At 42.1% G+C, this 21,566-nt stretch overlaps 1 protein-coding gene across 1 annotated transcript in view; it reads right to left on the reverse strand.

Moving 5' to 3' along the window:
- Window positions 1–18,592, reverse strand: part of LOC112222070 (solute carrier family 2, facilitated glucose transporter member 1) — a 37,784-nt gene extending 19,192 nt beyond the window's left edge. Inside the window, exon 1 of the mRNA XM_024384654.2 lies at window positions 18,495–18,592. The gene's annotated coding sequence lies outside the window, so the exon portion shown is untranslated. The remainder of the gene's footprint in view (window positions 1–18,494) is intronic.
- Between the last annotated feature and the right edge of the window lie 2,974 nt (window positions 18,593–21,566).

Below are 21,566 nucleotides of genomic sequence, written 5' to 3' on the forward strand. Positions count from 1 at the left end.
CCTTGAACGAGCAGCTTGGCATGACGTTGATGCAGGAGTAAACAGCACACGACTGACAGGAACAGTCGTACTGGCAGCAATGAGTTGAGCAGTGCCGTTTCTAGACATAAGCAACAACCAGCTGCTAGGGGACCCCCAAACAAAAATAAAATGAAAAAGCAGCAGTTATTCTCTTGTGTCAGTCACTGACAGTCAATTAGGCCATGTCAGCGAACATTTTATAAATAGCTGGCTAGACTCACCTAGCAATCTAAACCTTGTAGTGGCAGAATTACTGACAGAGTACGCAAGGCATGTGCCCAGGGGCCCTGACCTCCAGTGGGCCACAATTGATTTTGTTTGTCACGCTCACTCAGATATCATATGAATATTGCATAACTCATGGCAACATGTTTTTCATTTTACCTTTATTTAACCAGGTAGGCTAGTTGAGAACAAGTTCTTATTTGCAACTGTGACCTGGCAGAAGATGTGCAGAAGCTGAATGTGCAAGTAGAGATACTGGGGTGCAAAGGAGCAAGATAAATAAATACTGTATGGAGATGAGGTAGATAGATGGGCTGTTTGCAGATGGGCTATGTACAGGTGCAGTGATCTGTGAATGGCAGGACATTGGCAGGACGTATGCTTTAAAACTGTACAATTTCCTCTCTACCCCTTGGACAAAAAGTGTAGAACTGCAAGAAATTATAATGTTGAAAACACGGCTAAATTTCCATAGTTGTTCCTGTCAGACGTGAGCTGTTTACTCCCTGCATCGTGGTAATGCTAAGCTGCTCTTTCCTGGATGTGTTTATTTATTTTTATTCAACCTTTAATTTTTAAGATGGGTGCCACAGCCCTTACATGCCAGATCTGTGATGGCATGATATCAAAATATTTTCTGAACACATAAATCTACCGCTTTGCCAAATTAGCCACACCACTAATACAAGATTGGCATTGTAAATAGTTTGGGAAGTGAGCCTGTTGTCACGTTCTGACCTTAGTTCCTTTTTTATGTCTTTATTTTAGTTGGTCAGGGCATGAGTTGGGGTGGGCATTCTGCGTTGTTTTTCTATGTTTTGTTCTGTTGTTATATTTCTATGTGTTTGGTCTAGTATGGTCCTCAATCAGATGCAGGTGTCAGTCGTTGTCTCTGATTGGGAGCCATATTTAGGTAGCCTGTTTTCTATTGTGTTTTGTGGGTGGTTGTATCCTGTGTTAGTGTTTTCACCATACGGACTGTTTCGGTTGTTTGTTTGTACTTTTGTTCAATGTTCTGTTGATTTATTAAATATATCATTATGGACACTTACCACGCTGCACATTGGTCTGATCCTTGCTACTCCTCCTGAAGAAGAGGAATTTCGTTACACCTGTTTAACATCAGGAGGAGCAATTGTCCCTCACATGAACATTACATGTTTCATATAGACTCTTAAAATCTGTTTGCGTAGGCTACGGCATCATGTTACTGTCAGTGGCCTGGCAATGTCCACTTTTAAAACAAATGAACATTATGGATATAACTATGTGAATATGGAGCCCGAGGTGACTAAATTCTCAGTCTTGAAAATGCCTGAAAATTAATGACGCTTTTGTAGCTTTGGCAACTATGTGTGTGTTCTATACCCGTTTGCTCTTCTCCCTGTAGGCTTTACAGACGCTCCACACACCTTGGCTGCAACCCTTCTAATTTAGTGTACCCTGCGCACACAATCCATGTGGAATTATGGGTCTCTGGCAGCGTTTGGAACTGCCAATCTGTGGTCAAGAACGTTGATTTCATCTCAGCCTATGCTGCCCCTCAGTCCCTTGAATGTTTGGCCCTGACGGAGACATGGATCACCCCAGAGAACACTGCTAATCCAGCTGCTCTCTTCATCGGACTACGTTTTCTCTCATAATCCAAGTGCATCTGGTCGCCGCAGTGGTGGCACAGGGCTACTCATTTCTCCGAAGTGAAGAGGTTTTTATTTTCTCTCTCTCAACTGTCCATCTCCTCATTTGAATTCAATGCTGTCACTTGTCCACTAAAGCTTAACATTGTTGTCTCCGATCACCCAATAGGTGCCCTTAGAGAGTTCCTCAATGAGCTTGACACCTTGAAAAGCAAATTTCCTTAGAATGGCACATCACTCTTTGTACTTGGCGACTTCAACCTCTATAGACGTCTGCCTTAGATTATCTTTCCACTCTTTTGACCTCACCCTTTCCCAATCCTCTCCAACTCACAAGGCAAGCAATACTAGAGGCTGTTCACCTAGTATTCTCACTGCAACCCCCCTGATCCCCATTTTGTTTCCCTTTGTTTCCCTTTCCACCAACCCTAGCCACTCAGCCCCTACCCAGATGGTTATGAGCCATCGCAATCTCTCCCACCACTCCATCGTCTTCTATCCTATCATCTCTCCCTTCTGCTAAATCCTTCTCCCTCCTGTTTCATCAACTCATCCCTGACCACTGGTTGCGTCCCCTCTGACTTCAAAATGGCCCGAGTTGCTCCCCTCCTCAAGAAAACCAACACTCGACTTATCTGATGTCAAAAACTATAGACCTGTATCCCTTTAGGTACTTTCCAAAACACTTGAGCATGCGGTTGTAGTGGACATATAAAGAGAGTGAACAAATGTGAACGATGATGGCCAGTGGCGAAGATACGCCTAGTGAATTGCTGACGCTGAGTATTGGTAGAAAGCCCAGATGGTGTCAATCACAGGGGTCAAACACCTTGTGGCAATCTCAATGAAGAGACATTACCACAGAAGTTCTAGGGTCACTGAAGCCAGGAGGGGTGAAGACTGATGCAACTTGAACCGACTAAATTAATTGAATTTTGACACGTTTCATTGTATGGTAAGTGCTATGGATTTATTGTTAGAGTAACCATTATGTTTGTCGGATGGCGACTAGTTCAAAGAGGAGCGACACAGGGATGTGCCTGTATAATTTAGATTAGAGTTGTGATGACTAGATCCAAGAATTTGTGTGTTGTTTTCATGTCTTTGTTTTAATGTTTTGGGCCATGCAAAGTGATGTTAATTAGACTGGAGATGCTGGGATTTGGCGCTCTTGGAATAATAATAAAAACTGGGTTTAAACATTGATTATGGAGTCTTAGGAAAACCAATCTCCTGATGTACATTTGTATGTCAGTGGTGAATTTTCTATGCTACTAAGACTTAGGACATTTTGTATTCTTTATCAAAGATTTCTGATATGTACCATTTGTTTAATTAGTTATGCAATAAGAACACATTTATCTGATTATCTTTAAATGGATACGAACCGTAGTCCTCACTTTTATGAGAACTATTACTTATTACTTATTATTATTATTATTATTATTATTATTATTATTAGGTGAAGTGTCTAGCAGTAAATGTTATTCGCGATATACATAGCATGTATGCTCGGTCTCTAACTGTGCTTCTCTGAGCTAAGGTTAACTAAATCATTTAATGCTTGGACATTGAGAAGGACATTGCAAGATATTAGCTCTTTGTTCCTTATGCAATTATTAAGAGGCTAACATTTAACCTAGGCACGTGCATCTTATAGTATTCCGGGTGGTGACGCAGGGCTCTCAACCTTGGCTATATCAACTAGACACGATAATGGGCCTATAGCTTTCAAACAATAATAGATAGTACATCTTATTAGGGTCATAGACCCACTACATTAATTCTCTGTATTTCTCAGACAAAGTGAATTTTCACTATTGTACACGGTCTCTGATCAATTTTCTCATTATCCCTCTCAGAATGATCTTCTTGACACTAACCAGGCAGGCTTCAAGACAGGTCACTCAACCGAGACTGCTCTTCTGTGTGTCACAGAGGCTCTCCGCACTGTCGAAGCTGACTCTCTCCCCTTTTTAGCCTCCTAGATCTAGCCGCCGCCTTCGACACCGTGAATCAGATCCTCCTCTCCACGCTATCAGGGCTGGGCGTCTCAGGCTCTGCACACTCTTTGATTGCATCCTACCTGGCAGACTGCTCCTACCATGTGACGTGGAGAGCATACTTTCAATATTGGTCTCCCCCAGGGCTTGGTTCTAGGTCCTCTCCTCTTCCCTCTATACACCAAGTCACATCCTCCCATGGCCTCTCCCATCATTGCTATGTGGATGACACTCAACTACTTTTCACCTTCCCTCCTGACACCCAGGAGGCGACTCGCATCTCTGCTTGCCTGGCAGATATCTCAGCTTGGATGTCGTTCCACCACCTCAAGCTCAACAAGACGGAGCTGCTCTTCCTCCCAGAGAAGACCTGCCTGCTCAAAGACCTCTCCATCCCGGTTGACAACTCCACAGTGTCGCCTTCCCAGAGTGCAAAGAACCTTGTCGTGACCCTGGACAACACCCTTTCATTCTCTGCAAACATCAAAGCAGTGACTCGCTCCTGCAGGTTCATGCGCTACAACAACCGTAGACTACGACCCTACCTCACACAGGTCCTAATCCAGGCAGTTGTCATCTCCCGTCTGGACTACTGCAACACGCTGGCTGGGTTCCCCGCTTGTGCCATCAAACCCCTGCAACCTATCCAGAACGCTATAACCAGACTGGCTTTCAACCTTCCCAAGTTCTCCCATGCCACCCAGATCCTCCACACATTCCATTGGCTTCCAGTCAAAGCTCGCATCCACTAGAAGACCATGGTGCTTGCCTACGGAGCAGCAAGAGGAACTGTCTCTCCCTACCGCTATGCTCAAACCCTACACCCCAACCCGAGCACTCAGTTCTGCCACCTCAGGTCTCTTGGCCCTCCCACCCCTATGGGAGGCCAGCTCCCCCTGAGCCCAGTCCAAGCTCTTCTCTGTCCTGGCACCCCAATGGTGGAACCTGAAGCTAGGACAGCAGCGTCCTTGCCCATCTTCCGAAAGCACCTGAAATAATCCTCCTCCTCACCTCAACCCCCCCTCCAGCTGCTCTGGATAAGAGTGTCTGCTAATTGACTCAAATTTAAAATGTAACAATGGTCATTGCTTGTATTAAAAAGGAAAACAGGCCAATTCCATAAATGGGTACAAGACACTTTAAAAGACACGCACAGCAATAATACTGGATTGGAGCTTTGCAAGTGGAGGGATGGGACATTTAGTAGATCTGGTTTACAGGTCAAAGCCACCAGAGGAACAATAACTATAGGACAAAAATATCAATAGGTTTGGTCTTACTACTAATAAAATGGGACTGAAGTACACTACTTTTCCACAGAAAGGGTAAATGTGTTGAGATCATTGGCTGTATTGACGCCAACCTTTGTTCCTGACAGTAGGGAGCTGTTCCAAAATCAAGAGAACATCTTTCGCGAGGTGCAGGAAAGACCTACGTGCAAAGACTACAGCTCCAAGAGCAAATGAATGCAAAACTTGGGTCCATATGATTTAAATCAATACTTTTTAAAAGTGAACATAAACAATGTTAAAAGAAAGAATGGGTGGAGGTTTGGTGGGATCAGTATTGTTTAATATATCAAAAGAGAATTCTTGAATACAAGCCATTGCGAACACCTTGTGTCAAAAGCCAGACAACATGATCAAAAACATCCAGGTTTGGAAAATACATTTATACAAAACAGTACAGATGATAGTTTGCTTTGTATTAAACTATTACAGTATATAATGAAAGACAGAACTGACAGGTAATGAGTCATTTAGCAGAAACAGGAATCCCATTCTTCCACCTACCAGACTGGTTGTTATTGAATGGGTTTCTGCTTTGGTTGTGCTGTAACCAGTGAAGATATAGGTAGCCCTTGCATGCAAGACACGGGGTCCTCCTCTGTCATGATAATAGGCCTAATGGATTCACAAGGGTCACCTTAGTTAGTTAGCCAAACTTTGACTGACTGATGGACCAACAATGATAAACACAACACATTGTGAACATAGCAACAGTTCAGGATAAGAAAATACAATAAACAGACCACATCCACAACAGTATGGCCCAGTAGTCAGAAAAAGGAAATGACTTCCTTATTGCTTGTTTACATGTTAATTGGTGAACTACTACACCTGCATACATAATAAGCTAAGCAATGTCTACTTTAGTCATTTTGTCCTGTAAACAAATTCCCCCAAATAACATTTGATTTATTACTGCAGCTATATTTTTTTCTGTGATAAATATTTTGTGTATTGGGTCATTACACCCACTACGGGCCACAATGCTAGAATGGAAACAGTAGGGTGGAGAACACAATGGGCGTTTGCAATCCAATATCTGCATGGCGTCATCTACCACTGAAAGGACTTCCACCACACAGAGGCTACAGTTATAGAGAGAGCCCATTACATTTTTACCAAGTTGTGTGCTAGCCTAACAAACAGCTTTTTCATGACGGAGACCAAACTTCTAAAAAGCTTTATTTGGAATGAACGAGCCTGTCTCTTTCACCGGGATAGCAGAACAAGCTAGGGCAGCCAACTGATGTTCACAAGGTCTGCACTTTCATAATAATGACATTACTCATTTGTTCCAGGATCATTTGATAATATATTATGTCTGTCCCTCCCTCTCACCTGTCCTGGCAGTGTCGCATTGTTTCTCTCATGTAAGTACAGGTGAGAGTGCTTATCTGGACAGTTCCTAGTGCTGACTAATCACCCTGGGTACAGTTGCTATTTTAAGGAAATGCTTTGATACCAGCACCTCTGACACTGGGATGCTGCTGTGGTAGGATGTAACATACAGGTCTTAGGACCAGATTTACTAAGCATTTGCACTTGTGCAAAGTTGCCACCTATCATTTTCAGAAGGGAATCATTTCTTAAAGCTAAACCATATCGTTTTCATTTAAACTCAATCCTAACTTTTATTTGACCTGTGTGTTTAATTTGATTCCCTCTGAAAAAAATAGAACTTCAAACATTGCACCAGCGCAATTGTTTTTGTTGAACATCTTGCATGTGAGACCAATGCGAATTTGAAACACACTTGTCTTGCAGTTGTTGGTGAGGGCTGAGGCTGGGTGTGAACTGGCCGATGTCCACCTCGACTTCCCTTGAGAGAGGATGAGCTCGGCTACAAACATGACACCTAATCCAGGCAGTCATGTGACCTCCATAGTGCTGCTGGCTCATGGGAATACTCCCTGCCTCCAGGATGACTCAACTTCACATGACGGGAACCTGATCCCCCTCCCCACCTGCCAAACACAAAGGTCAATATGGTTTAGCACCTGAGGCCCACCTGCTCCAGTTGCCTAATCCAGCATCCTGCCTCAATCCTGCCTCCATCCTGCCGCCAATCCCAGCCTAGCACAGGAGACGGACATCCAAACTGGCCAATCCAGAGTACAGAGAAAAGACACATGGTATAAGTGCTTTGAGAGACACTATGCACAATTAATAAATCATTAAAGTAGGCCTAGTAAATACACACAAGGCCATGGGTAGAACAGTCAAGGAAGTTGTATAGGTGGCATGGCAGAGCACAAATATTGAGGAAGGCTGGCGCAAGGACTTTTCCCTCAAAACAACTACTGTTATTCACTCTTTTAAACCAGTGCCTAGCAAGCATATTGTACAGTAGTGGCGATTTTAACTTCTTACTGGGTAGCCTTGCCTGCCATCATTTCTGACATTCTCTCTCTGTCCTGGACCTACTGTAAAGTTGAATGGGATGGGATCTGCCAGTTCACTGAGTTCAAACACGAAGATCAAGACCTGATCAGGAGGTTGGTGGCGGCAAAAGACTCAGTGTCATGACGTTGGCCTGGGGGTAGGTTTATGACAGTCATAAATACCTCTTTCACCCTTCTGATGTTACATTTGCAAACCCCTTGGTTAACAGAGATTCTGGGAACATCAGAAGATGGGGGGGGAAATGAACTATATTCTGGTAATCTGACCAATTGAACATATGTGGTGGTACTTAATGAATACGATGTCAGTTCGGTTGTCATCCAAGACATTCTCATCAATGATAAGATGACAAACTCTACAGTGGAAAGTCTACACAGAGTTACCGGATTCTAAATTGTTGTTCAATTTAAATATTTTTATTTGAAATTATTTGTGATGGGATGAGATGTGATTTTAGCTACTAAAATGGTGAGATTTGGGTTTTCATAAGGTTAGGGCTCTGCTCAATCAGTGGCCTGCCCCTGTGAAGGGACATGGGCTATAAAACTTTTCAAACACGCCCTCCTCTCCCTTCCTATATAAAGCCTTGACGACAGTATAACCTCCAGTTCCGAGGATGACTGTTCGATGTCAGAATGGTTCAGATAACTACAGAACGAAGCCAACATCAGCGTGAGCTTTGGTTGCGAACGGCATTAACTTTGAAATCTTATTCACTACAGAAGTGATACCTCCTAGCCGTTGAGTTCGCAACAGCTGCAAACGCAGGTTAGGAAGGAACAGACAGTGTGTCTACCACACAACGACGTTACTGCAACGTATCCAATTGACCACCAGTGACATTCTTCAAAGGACTCGGTTTGGCAACACAGCCTTCCATCTACCACCAACCTACCGAAGCGCAGCTCAGAGTAAATATTTATTGCATTTTCCTGTTCCAAATGGGCGGTAATTTAGAATGTATAAGATACTGTATTTACGATAGCACAGCTTCGCCCTTTGTTCCTCATTCTTCCCGCTCTTTCACTCAAACCCAGCCCCTTTTCTTTTGTGTAACAAGCTGTCATATCTGTTCCCCCCGCTAGGGACATTTTCCTTTATGACATAATTATTCATCAAGTTATGATTTGTGTAGTTAGTTATGTATTTAGTAAATAAATAAACCCAATTTTGTACTGCTGATTCAACTTGTTAGCCAGGGTTCGTGCAGATAACCAAGAATTTACAACTTTCAGATGACTGAATTAAGGTGATGATAAATATTGACTGCTATTGATGTAAAATATTACTAGGTCTTTCAGAGTTTATTCCGAAGATAACAGCTCTATAAACACTCTTTCGTGGTGCCCCGACTTTCTAGTTAATTACATTTACATGATTAGCTCAATCAGGTAATAATTACAGAGAAAGGATTTTATAGAATAGCATGTCATATCACTTAATCCGGCATAGCCAAAGACACGACACCAGTGTACCCAAAACAAGTACCCCCACATTCACTTTCTCTCCTGCTCTTGTCCCTGTCATCAAGGGTACCATTTTGTAATAGAGGTTGACACTGTCGAAAGGTTCGTTGCACAGCATGAAAGTGGGGTGTCAAATGGAACCCATCACTCCCACAAAGATGGTGACATGACATCAGCACAGTGCATGCAGTTTCAAGCCACAATTATGTGGCAAGAGTACTCAGTTTGCTCTGTTGGCGAAATACTGTAGGGCCATTATTCCCTTTCCCCAATTAGGACAACTTTGCCTCTTTGTTTCCTGCCACTGGGACAAATAGGAGAACAGGCTGTCACCCTGAATTTGACCAGTCATTCAGTGCAATGAGTCATTGCTAGGGACAAGCTGGTAAATGTGCTGACCAATCTATGTAATGAATTGGAGAATCTGCTTCATCAACTTTGGAATTTTAATGACTGACACCAGCCACTGGAAATCTACATGTGACAGTAAAATAACTTGTTCCAGCCTTGAAGGATCTTTTGAAAGTTATCGAACAGAGATAAAATCCCATCCAGGAGAGTGAAAGTTCAGAACAATCCTTAAAAAGTTCAAATGGTTCCTAGATGAAAAGATCGAAAACGTTGGTCAAGCCCCTATAAAAACAGGAAGTTGCTCTAAAGGGGATGTGAAAAGAAAGGTGGTGAGTTTTGCATGTCAGACGTTTGCATATTTCTTTGACGTCATTGTGTTTGAGGGATGTAGATGAAAAGAGATGTTTAACTAAGCATTGTGGGAACACAGCAAGGGATCCTTTGCTTTCAATGTGAGAAAATGTTTGAACAGGCCCCTTATGCAGCACCCCAGCAACCTTCCATAGACTTATGCAGAGCTATTAGGGAAACCTGGTAGCAGGGTCCTCTTGGCAGTACTGTATGCTGCTGCCATCTTGTGTAGAATAGCACCTATAACTTTGAGCACAGGAAAGCAGGACCAAATACTGGCCCAACAGAACACCATGGAACAGAAAGCCATTGTAGAAAATATGTCTTGCACATTAATACAATATTGCCACGTACACTGGCAATTTAATACAGAAAATAATATTTTAACATTGAGCTATTCAAACAATATTGGAAAGCTACATTATGATGAAATCACAATTAATTTGACTGTATAAATACTGTCATGCACCTATATCTATAGCCAACCCTTACAAAAATAAATTTGATGCAAACTTCACACAAGTTTGTGGCAAATTTGCTGCAAACTAAAACGTGTGCCAAAAATGTTGCAAATGTTCGCCACTAGTGGTGAATCTGCAGCAAACCTTTGGCAACAATAATATTTATTTCCACTAGTGGCAAACAGTTCACCTGAGTTTTTTTTGTGGCAGACAATTCTCTCAAGATTCTATTTGAATCTGTGGCAGCAACATTTATAGTGGCAAACAGTTTACCAGAAGCTAATCCTTATTGTGGGTAGCTTCATACAGGTCAGGGACACAAAAGAACTGGCGGAGATTCCGTGAGCTGTTAAGGGGAAATGGCGGCGAGTACTGCGGACAAAATGGAGGAAATTGAGAAAAAGTCAGTGAAGCAACAGCTGTACTGGAATGTGAACAATATGGGTGTCAGTTCTGATAGTATGGAGCAGGAGGGGTATGGAGCAGGAGGATGATGGTCAAGGACAAGAATGGTCGGCAGTAGAAAGTCAAATTAGCTCAGTTCATTGGAAATGGTAGATTGTTAATATTTGTGAAAGCCAGGCTCAGCAAGAGAAGATTCTGAAAATTGAATAGCTTAATGAGAAAAGCCATGTCCCTGGTGGGCCTCCCGAGTGGCGCAATGGTCTAAGGTGCTGTGCCACTAGAGATCCTGGTTCAAGTCCAGGATCTGACGCAACTGGCCGCGATCGGGAGACCCATGGGGTGGCGCACAATTGGCCCAGCGTCGTCCATTTTAGGGGAGGGTTTGGTCGGCCGGGATGTCTTTGTCCCATCACGCTCTAGTGACTCCTGTGGCAGGCCCGGGCACGCTGACACGGTAGCCAGGTGTACGTGCTTCCTCCGACACATTGGTGCGGCTGGCTTCCGGGTTAAGCTAGCATTGTGTCAAGAAGCAGTGCTGGGTCGTGTTTCGGAGGACGCACGGCTCTCGACCTTCGCATCTCCTGAGTCCGTATGGGAGTTGCAGCGATGGGACAAGACTAACTACCAATTGGATACCACGATATTGGGGAGAAAAAGGGGCAAAAAAATAAAAACCCATGTCATTGGTGCTTATGCTAGATTGGAGTCATTACTGGGGTCCCAATATCTATGTCCATAGATTATATTATAGAAAATTTGAAGGGAGGAAGAGTGATTGAGGTCAAGTGGGTCAAGGAAAGCTGGTCAAAGAAATGAAAGCCCATCAGTGCTGCTGAGGTTTGAGAAGGTTATGTGACAAGAAAAGTACAGATAGGATTCCTTAGTTTAAATGTCAGAGATTGTGGTGTTTTAAATGCGAAAGAATGGGTAATGGAGCTTTTCAATGTAAAGGAGGGAAAGACGTGCCAAGTGTGGAGGGGAACATGATTACGGTGAATGTGGGAGAAAAGTTGTGTTCTGTTAATTACTGATGTCCCCTTTAAGGATGGAGCACCCTTGGTCATGTGCAGTGTTGTTCTGTTTCAGTCCACAAACAAATCTATCCCTTAATGTGTCATTTAGGTTCTCTCCAAACTGGCAATGTTCAGACAGTACATGTGTCGCAGAGTTGAAGAAACTAACACCCTCCCCCTCATTCTGATCTCTTGTGGAAACGAAAACGTTCCACGATGAGGAGTGGTTTGGGGGATAGGTGATTTTGCAATATCTCCACAATCTCTGTGAATGTTTTATTTGAGGGCTTCAGAGGGGCAGTCAGATCTCTTAGCAAACTGTACTTTTTGGGCCAATTAAACTCAACGCTGGTACGCTCGTTATCAGCAATGTTGTTTGCAATGAAGTACTGTTCCAGTCGTTCAATGTAAGTTGCCCAGTTTTCTTGCGTGTCGTCAAACACATCTATTTTCCCGATGCTAGCCGTTCTCTTTACCTCTGGCTTCATGAGTCTTTGATCTGCCGCCTCGTTCTCGTCAGCTCTCCCCTCGTCTTCACTGCTTGCTAGCTGTTGTGCTACATAGTCAAAATCTTCCTCTTCCTACGAGCTCCATCTGTATTCGTGATGCACACTGCAGGTAATCATCCTGGTCGCCATTGTAGTGTCTTAACATTATTATATAAATGAGTACTAAGAAAGACTCTGAATACATGTAATTGAACTGGAGCGTCACATTTACTCAAACGAGTTAGTACCAGAATAACATAGAACACTGCGCATGACATTCAAAAACGTTAGCTCACAGAATCAGAGCTCACGTTTGCAAAGGCGGTTGAAATTGCTGTGGCTATGGAAATCGCGACTAAAGATGCATTTGAGTTGCAAAGTAAAAGAAGTACTGACCTGTCACAAATTTCCCTGCACAAGTTCATGCAGCCGACAGCTCCCCGTGTGGCCGAAAAATGCAACAGGTGTGACAGAGATGGTCACAGAGCAGAGGACTGCCGTTTCAAAGACGAAATTTGTCAAATGCAGTAGAAGGGGGCACATTCAAAGAGCATGCAAAGCAAAATTCAGTCACAAAAGGAAAACTGAGAAAATTAAAGGGTCTGTGAATGCACAAGCAGAGAACAGTGGCAGTGATTCAGATGAACGATTAATTGGTACAATGGAGTTAACAGTGACTTCTCCCAGCAGTAGCATAATATGGGTGACACCAGATATCGAAGGCAAACCCCTCAAAATGGAGCTGGACACAGGATCTGCAGTGTCTATGATTTCCACTACTGTCTACAATGAGAACTTTAAGGCTATAAAGCTGAAGAACACAAATGTGTTGCTGAAGACCTACTCAGAAGAGAGATTGAGCCCAATGGGGGCGTTGTAGGTCAGAATGCGTTATGGGGGGTAAACATAGCAGTTACAGCTGTATGTGGTGCCTGGAACTGGCCCCCCATTATTTGGCAGGGAATGGCTTTCAAAAATAAAGCTGAACTGGTGTGACTTAAATGCTCCACACGTTCCAGTCCAAAGAGAAAGGCACAGACCAAACACTGGAACACTTGCGGAAGAAATACAACACAATTTTCAGATGGGAACAGTAAAAGGCTTCACAGCAAAACTTGTACTAAGAGATGACGCAACCCCAAAATTCTGCAAAGCCAGATCTGTTCCATACTCCCTGAGACCAAAGGTGGAAGTGGAAATCGATCGCTTGCAGGATACAGGGATCCTGACGAAAGTGGACAGAAGCGAATGGGCCACACCCATAGTTCCTATTGTGAAGAAAGACGGGTCTGTTAGAATGTGTGGGGACTTCAAGGTAACTGAATTCAATGTTGCATGTGGACCAATACCCCCTACCACATCTGGATGACATCTTTGCTGCACTAGCTGGTGGGAAACACTTCAGTAAAATCGATCTGAAACAGGCTTACCTGCAGCTACCGGTTGAAGAGAGCTCCAAACAGTACCTGACAATAAACACAAAGGTCTATACAGGTATAACCACCTGGTTTTTGGCATTGCATCAGCCCCAGCCATTTGGCAATGAACTATTGACCAGATTTTGCAAGGAATCCCAGGAACCCAGTGTATCCTGGATGACATGATCATAACAGGACGCACCGACAGAGCACCTGGCTAACCTGAAAGAGGTCCTGAAAAGACTGAAAGAGTATGGTCTACAGGTAAACTTACAGAAGTGTGAGTTCTTCAAAGACAAGATTGTCTTCTGTGGACATGAACTTGACTGCAATGGATTGAACAAAACACAGGACAAAATCGAGGCAGTGGTACAGGCACCACGACCACAGAATATCAGAAGTGAGATCTTTCATGGGACTGATCAATTACTACAGAAGATTCCTTCCAAACCTTTCAGCAGTACTCCAGCCTCTAAATCAGCTCCTGGAATAGAATAGGACATGGCAGTGGACAGAGCAGTGTGAAAATGCATTTCTGGAGGCAAAACGGCTCATAACATCTGAACAGGTCCTGATGCATTACGACCCTGAAATGCCAGTGAAGTTGGCTTGTGATGCGTCCCCCTTTTAATGGTAATACAGAATTGGACACAACAGCTAAGATATGATATGATTTGACATCAAAGCAAACCTTGCTTCTGACAGATGGATACCTTTCCCTTCCCGATGTGTTGGAAGAGGCTTGGGAGGAGGATGCATCAACACCCTGGAAATATGTTTGTGGTGCACTCACGCAACACTTATTTTGAGTGATAAATGAGTGTATCGTCTTCAAGATTTATAAGTCAAATCAAATTTATTTATATAGTCCTTCGTACATCAGCTGATATCTCAAAGTGCTGTACAGAAACCCAACCTAAAACAGCAAGCAATGCAGGTGTTGAAGCACCTCAATGTAGCCCATATATTCATTCTTTGTAAGAATGAGATATTTCATCACTTTAAACTAGTAGCTAGCTCATCCTGATCATGTGTTGTTCCTTCTCACTTTCTAGAAGCAATCAGGTACAAGGCAAAAATACAGATATAGGCCTTCAATCAAACTGAGGACAGAGAAATACAGTATGTGTACACATGACAGGGTAAGGCTTCTTGCATGCATGGCTTTGAGATGTAAGAGTTGTTTGGATGACACAATTGCCGTGTTGCAGGCATTGGGTCAATCGTTGGGTTGTTTTCTGTAAATACAACAAGGTTGGGTTGTTGGTGCTGGGTTATGGATATTTGACCCAGCCAGTGGGTTAATTTACCCGCCACCAGCACGTGAGGTTCACCAGAATATTTGCAAGTACTCTAGTTCTAGTGTGACTGAGTGACTGACGAGTGGAAAACGGCTAACGTTATTCTGACCAAGGCAACTGCACCGCCCTCAACCGTAAGGCTCTCCAGAGGGTAGTGAGGTCTGCACAACGCATCACCGGGGGCAAACTACCTGCCCTCCAGGACACCTACACCACCCGATGCTACAGGAAGGCCATACAGATCATCAAGGACATCAACCACCCGAGCCACTGCCTGTTCATCCCGCTGTCATCCAGAAGGCGAGGTCAGTACAGGTGCATCAAAGCTGGGACCGAGAGACTGAAAAACAGCTTCTATCTCAAGGCCATCAGACTGTTAAACAGCCACCACTAACATTGAGTGGCTGCTGCCAACACACTGTCAATGACACTGACTCTACTCCAGCCACTTTAATAATGGGAATTGATGGGAAATGTAAATATATCACTAGCCACTTTAAACAATGCTACCTTATATAATGTTACTTACCCTACATTATTCATCTCATATGCATACGTAGATACTGTACTCTATATCATCGACTGCATCCTTATCACTAGCCACTTTAACTATGCCACTTGGTTTACATACTCATCTCATATGTATATACTGTACTCGATATCATCTACTGTATCTTGCCTATGCTGCTCTGTACCATCACTCATTCATATATCCTTATGTACATATTCTTTATCCCCTTACACTGTGTATAAGACAGTAGTTTTTTGGAATTGTTAGTTAGATTACTTGTTCGTTATTACTGCATTGTCAGAACTAGAAGCACAAGCATTTCGCTACACTCACATTAACATCTGCTAACCATGTGTATGTGACAAATAAAATTTGATTTGATTTGATTTTGATTTGGGTGTTTTGGCTGACTGAACAATCACTACGAATTATGAATGTGATGGTCGTTCAGGTTAAAGTTTGTCCTATCATAATTGGGTAGCTTGCAAATGTTAGCTTGATCGTTAGCTAGCTAACAACCACTTGCTAGCTAACTGTAAGCTAGTGTAGTTAGCCAAAGATATTAGCACTGAAAATGACTGTTAGATACATGTGTTATTTCATAGTAACAAAGCACACTGGTTAATTGAAATGCATTCCAGGTGACTACCTCATGAAGCTGGTTGAGAGAATGCCAAGTGTGTGCAATGTTGTCATCAAGGCAAAGGCTGGCTACTTTGAAGGATCTAAAAAATAAAATATATTTTGATTTGTTTAACACTTTTTTGGTTACTACATGATTCCATGTGTGTTATTTCATAGTTTGATGTCTTCACTATTATTCTACAATGTAGAAAATATTACAAATAAAGAAAAACCCTTGAATGAATAGGTGTCCAAACCTTTGACTGGTACTGTATATTGAGACTTTATTTTTGATATTGCTACTACGCAAATATGCAAGTAACCATTTCACTGTACAGTTTACACCTATATCCTGTGCATGTGACAAACTTTGATTTGATTATTGTAGGCTGTTACTTTTACCACTTTCAGTCATGAAATCTTTTGTTGTTTACTACCCTACTCACTCTGTTTAGCACAAGTCCTCACGTGAATCCTTAAAGAAATGGGTGGGGCCATTTTCTCAAGTGGGGTTACATGTTTAACTTTCAAAGCAAAATTACTTTCCATGGTTCCTCAACTGAAGTATACCATTTTGTAGCTCCGAGTCGCTACTTCTATCCAATGTAAAACACCATTTCAAATGTTGCTACATACTGTAAGACCGAATTGTAAAATAGCATCTACTTCTTCCACATTGTCATCGATAACCAATAGTACAACCTTAATGGAAACTTGAAAGACTCAACTTCACCAGAACTTCTTAGAACCATGTAGACAATTTGGGACTAGATACATTACATGCACAGATTCCATAGTCAGCCTGGCCTTAATTTTACCTTACTTGCTTTATTGGTCATTTGAACTGAAAGTGTCAGTGGCCAACTTGACACACAACACACGCATCACAGGCTGGGCGAAGCTCATGGGCACAATAGCAGTATACAGAGATTGTAGCTGGTAACACTCTGGCTGATAGATCACTCCTTTCGAAGTTCCTGAAAATGTCAGAATTGACTGACCTACATGTCTTAAAGTAATGATGGACTGTCATTTCACTTTGCTTACTTGAGCTGTTCTTGCCATAATATAGACTTGGTCTTTTACCAAGTAGGGCCATCTTCTGTATACCACTCCTACCTTGTCACAACACAACTGATTGGCTTAAAAGCATTAAGAAGGAAAGAAACTCCACAAATTAACAAGGCATAGGTGTCTGGTTAGACTGTAAACTCTCCTTCCAGACTCACATTAAGCATCTCCAATCCAAAATTAAATCTAGAATCGGCTTCCTATTTTGCAACAAAGCATCCTTCTCTCATGCTGTTAACCATACCCTCGTAAAACTGACTATCCTACCGATCCTTGACTTCGGCAAAGTCATTTACAAAATAGCCCCCAACACTCTACTCAGAAAATTGGATGCAGTCCATCACAGTGCCATCCGTTTTGTCACCAAAGCCCCATAATACTACCCACCACTGCGACCTGTATGCGCTTGATGGCTGGCCCTCGCTTCATATCCGTCGCCAAACCTACTGGCTCAAGGTCATCTATAAGTCGTTGCTAGGTAAAGCCCCGCCTTATCTCAGCTCACTGGTCACCATAGCAGCACCCACCCGCGCTCCAGTAGGTATATTTCACTGGTCACCCCCAAAGCCAATTCCTCCTTCGGCCACCTCTCCTTCCAGTTCTCTGCTGCCAATGACTGGAACGAACTGCAAAAATCGCTGAAGCTGGAGATTCATCTCCCTCACTAACTTTAAGCACCAGCTGTCAGAATCAAATTCAAATCTAACAGCAGTCAGGGAAATGGATCATTTCCCAGATCTTAGTCCTCATAAGGAAAAGGGATCGCTACCTGGCCAGATTCAGAAGGACAAATCTACAACAAGATTATGACAGTTATATTAACTGTAGAAACCAGGCAAGATACAAAATGGATAAGGCCAAATCACAACATTATCTAGATGCCGTTAATGACAACTTTACATCAGCCTCAAACTGTGGAAAATTTGAATGGACATTGGCTCAAAAATTGGCCTGGATAGTGATGACATTTTATGTTTTTGACCAAGCAAAGTTTGCAAATTTAAACACATTTTCTACAACTATAGCCTCATCTCTGGTTAAGTTACCCATCTGCTCTTGACACTATGGCCAGTCTCTCATAAACAACTTTTACCATAGCAAAGGTCTCACAAATGATTTGTTTGGGCGGTGCATGGTAACAGAGGACAACGTTTCCAATGTACTATGCTTAATGAGCACAAACAAAGCAACTGGGCTGGATAACCATCCTGCAAGATTCATAAAAGATAGTGCTTGTGTCACTGCTAAAATAATAACGCATATTGTAAACCTTTCTATTAGTTGGATAAGGTCTCCCTTCGAAAAGAGATGTTACGTCATTGAGAAAAAAACAGTATAAATAAAGGTTAAATAAAATAAAAAATAAGTAGTGGTACATTTCCCAAGGATCTCAAAACAGCCTGGGTGGTTCCACTCCACAAGAAGAGCAGTAAAACAAATGTAGGAATCTACAGACCTGTGTCAATCCTCAGCACCTTATCCAAAGTTGTTGAGAGATTTGTTTTTAATCAACTTGAGGGATACCTTCTTGAGCACAAACTTCTTTATGAACTACAATCTGGCTTCAGAACAGCTCACTCCACTGATACTTGCCTGATCTGTTTCACCTGTCTTTGTGCTTGTCTCCACCCCCTCCAGGTGTCGCCCATCTTCTCCACTTACAATTGAAATCGGAAGTTTACACACACTTAGGTTGGAGTCATTAAAACTCGTTTTTCAACCACTCCACAAATTTCTTGTTAACAAACTATAGTTTTGGCAAGTCGGTTAGGACATCTACTCTGTGCATGACACAATTAATTTTTCCAACAATTGTTTACAGACAGATTATTTAATTTACCATTCGCTGTATCACAATAACAGTGGGTCAGAAGTTTACATGTGCCTTTAAACAGCTTGTAAAATTCCAGAAAATTATGTCATGGCTTGAGAAGCTTCTGATAAAGCTTAGAAGCTGCAAATTGACATAATTTGAGTCAACTGGAGGTGTACCTGTGGATGTATTTCAAGGCCTACCTTCAAACTCAATGCCTCTTTGCTTGACATAATGGGAAAATTAAAAGAAATCAGCCAAGACCTCAGAAAAAAAATTGTAGACCTCCACAAGTCTGGTTCATCCTTGGAAGAAATTTCCAAATGCCTGAAGGTACCACATTCATCTGTGCAAACAATAGTGCGTAAGTATAAACATCATGGGACCACGCAGCAGAACTGAAAAAGCGTGTGCGAGGAAGGAGGCCTAGAAACCTGACTCAGTTACACCAGCTCTGTCAGGAGGAATGGGCCAAAATTCACCCAATTTATTGTGGGAAGCTTGTTGAAGGCTACGCAAAACGTTTGACTCAAGTTAAACCATTTAATTGAGTGTATGTAAACTTCTGACCCACTGGGAATGTGATGAAATAAATAAAAGCTGAAATAAATAGTTCTCTCTATTATTCTGACATTTCACATTCTTAAAATAAAGTGCCTTGCCTTGCCTTGCCTTGCCTTGCCTTGCCTATCCTGACCTGATCCTGTACCCGCCTGACCACACTGCCTGTCACTGACCCGGAGTCTCCCTGGGGTCCTGTACCTTTGCTCCATCTCTGGATTACCGACCTCTGCCTGATCTGAGCCTGCCTGCTTTGACGCTTGCCTGCCCCGTTGGTACAATAAACATTGTTACTTCTACACTTGGGTCTTACCTTTATCCCTGATACTTATCCAGCTTTTTGACCACATTAAGCAGGAAAGTGAGGAGGGGAACTATACAGGTATGATATGGTCCATAACCAACCATCACAATACCAGAGCTAGTGTTATGTCTTGTAAAATCCCAAGAGTAAACAGTACTGCGAGGAGCACGTTTTTCTATATAGGCATTTGTCTATGGAATAGCCTTCCCTTGGAGATCAAGCAAATAAAAGTAAAAATAGCTTGAAAAAGCAGGACAAGGTTGTCTAAGTAAGGGAAATCACCCCACTGCCCCTTGTGCCCCCACTGCTGGTCAGGTGTATTTATTTGAAGGATCAGTATGATGTGCAATTAATAGGTTGTTTTAATGTGAAATGAATATGGTTGATTTTTAAGGTTAAGGAGAAGTGCAGTGAATAGTGCCACTTTTTAAGATGTCAATATAAATGAATGTATTTATGGTTGTTTGTAATTTTATCTTGTCTTATCATGTTATTGTTTTTACCATTGAGGACCACTTTGGAAACAAGCGTTTTAATTCATACTTTCAAGTGATATCCTCTGGGTCCACATTGTGCATTTTGTTGAGTATGTCTGCTGCCCAAAATAAGTTCAATGTCAGCAGCAATTTCCAGTGAGAAATGTTCTGTCAGCCCTATAATAATGATAGAAGTTATATCACCTTAAAAAGGGTTTATTTACAACCTCTGGGGTATAACATGTTGGACAAAGAGTTATAAGATAGTGACATACAGTGCATTCAGAAAGTATTCCACTTGACTTTTTCCACATTTTGTTACGGTACAGCCTTATTCTAAAATGGATTAAAGAAAAATAAATCCTCATCAATCTACACCCAATACCCAATAATGACAAAGCAAATGTATTGAAAAAAACTAACAGAAATACCTTATTTACATGAAGTGGGTTTTCCTTTAAAAGTTGCAACATACATTCAGGATATTAGATATATAAACTTCAGTAACACCATGGTTTTAATAACACAGCTTGTGGGATGCTGGGGAATTGTATGGCATGGAGGAGTGCATGGGGGCTTAGTCTTTACTGTCAGCCACTGTTGCCATTAATGATAGTTCGACCACCAGAGGGCATCTTTGAGAAGCTTGCTGGTGCTTGTTTACTTTTCCAAATGCAGGCCAGACATTTTGATTGCTATACCCTCTCCAGAAAAGCATATTCCACAGTTTTTAATGAGCCTAGTTTAGCCAAAAAACACAAAATATTTTACAGATGGTCTCTCTTTCAAAAAAAATGTTTTCCTAGAATAACCACAGCTCCATGACAATCAGCAAATACTGATTTTGGGAAAATATCCTTTCTATTGTATTCTGTTATTTTCCATCATATTCGTATTGTAAAGGGCTGGGGAATATACGCATGTGATGTTTCCTGCACCATATGTATACTAAGAGTAGAATAGCTGGGACTCGATGAGTAGCCTACCAATAGCTGCCAGTTTAATATATACATTTAATATACACAATCACAAAGAAATCCATTCATATTTCATTTAGAAAGGTCATAAAAAAGCATGCCACGAAGACCATTTATTTCAAAATAACAGAATAGCATTTTTTAAGATGCATTTACCTGTGCTATGATAGCTAAGATTGATGAGGGAAAAAAACGATTTATCCCATTTTAGAATAAGGCTGTAATGTAACAAAATGTGGAAAAAGTAAAGGGGTCTGAGTACTTTCCGAATGCATTGTATAGCCCCTAACCCTATCTTCGCCAATGATAACCAAGAGGGGCCTAGCTTCGTCCTTTATGACTGGGAAAGGCCTCAATTCTAGGCCGCAGGAAATCCTACATTCATCTAATTAGATCA

This window comes from Oncorhynchus tshawytscha, linkage group LG22 (assembly GCF_018296145.1).
Source record: "Oncorhynchus tshawytscha isolate Ot180627B linkage group LG22, Otsh_v2.0, whole genome shotgun sequence".
Lineage (NCBI taxonomy): Eukaryota > Metazoa > Chordata > Actinopteri > Salmoniformes > Salmonidae > Oncorhynchus > Oncorhynchus tshawytscha.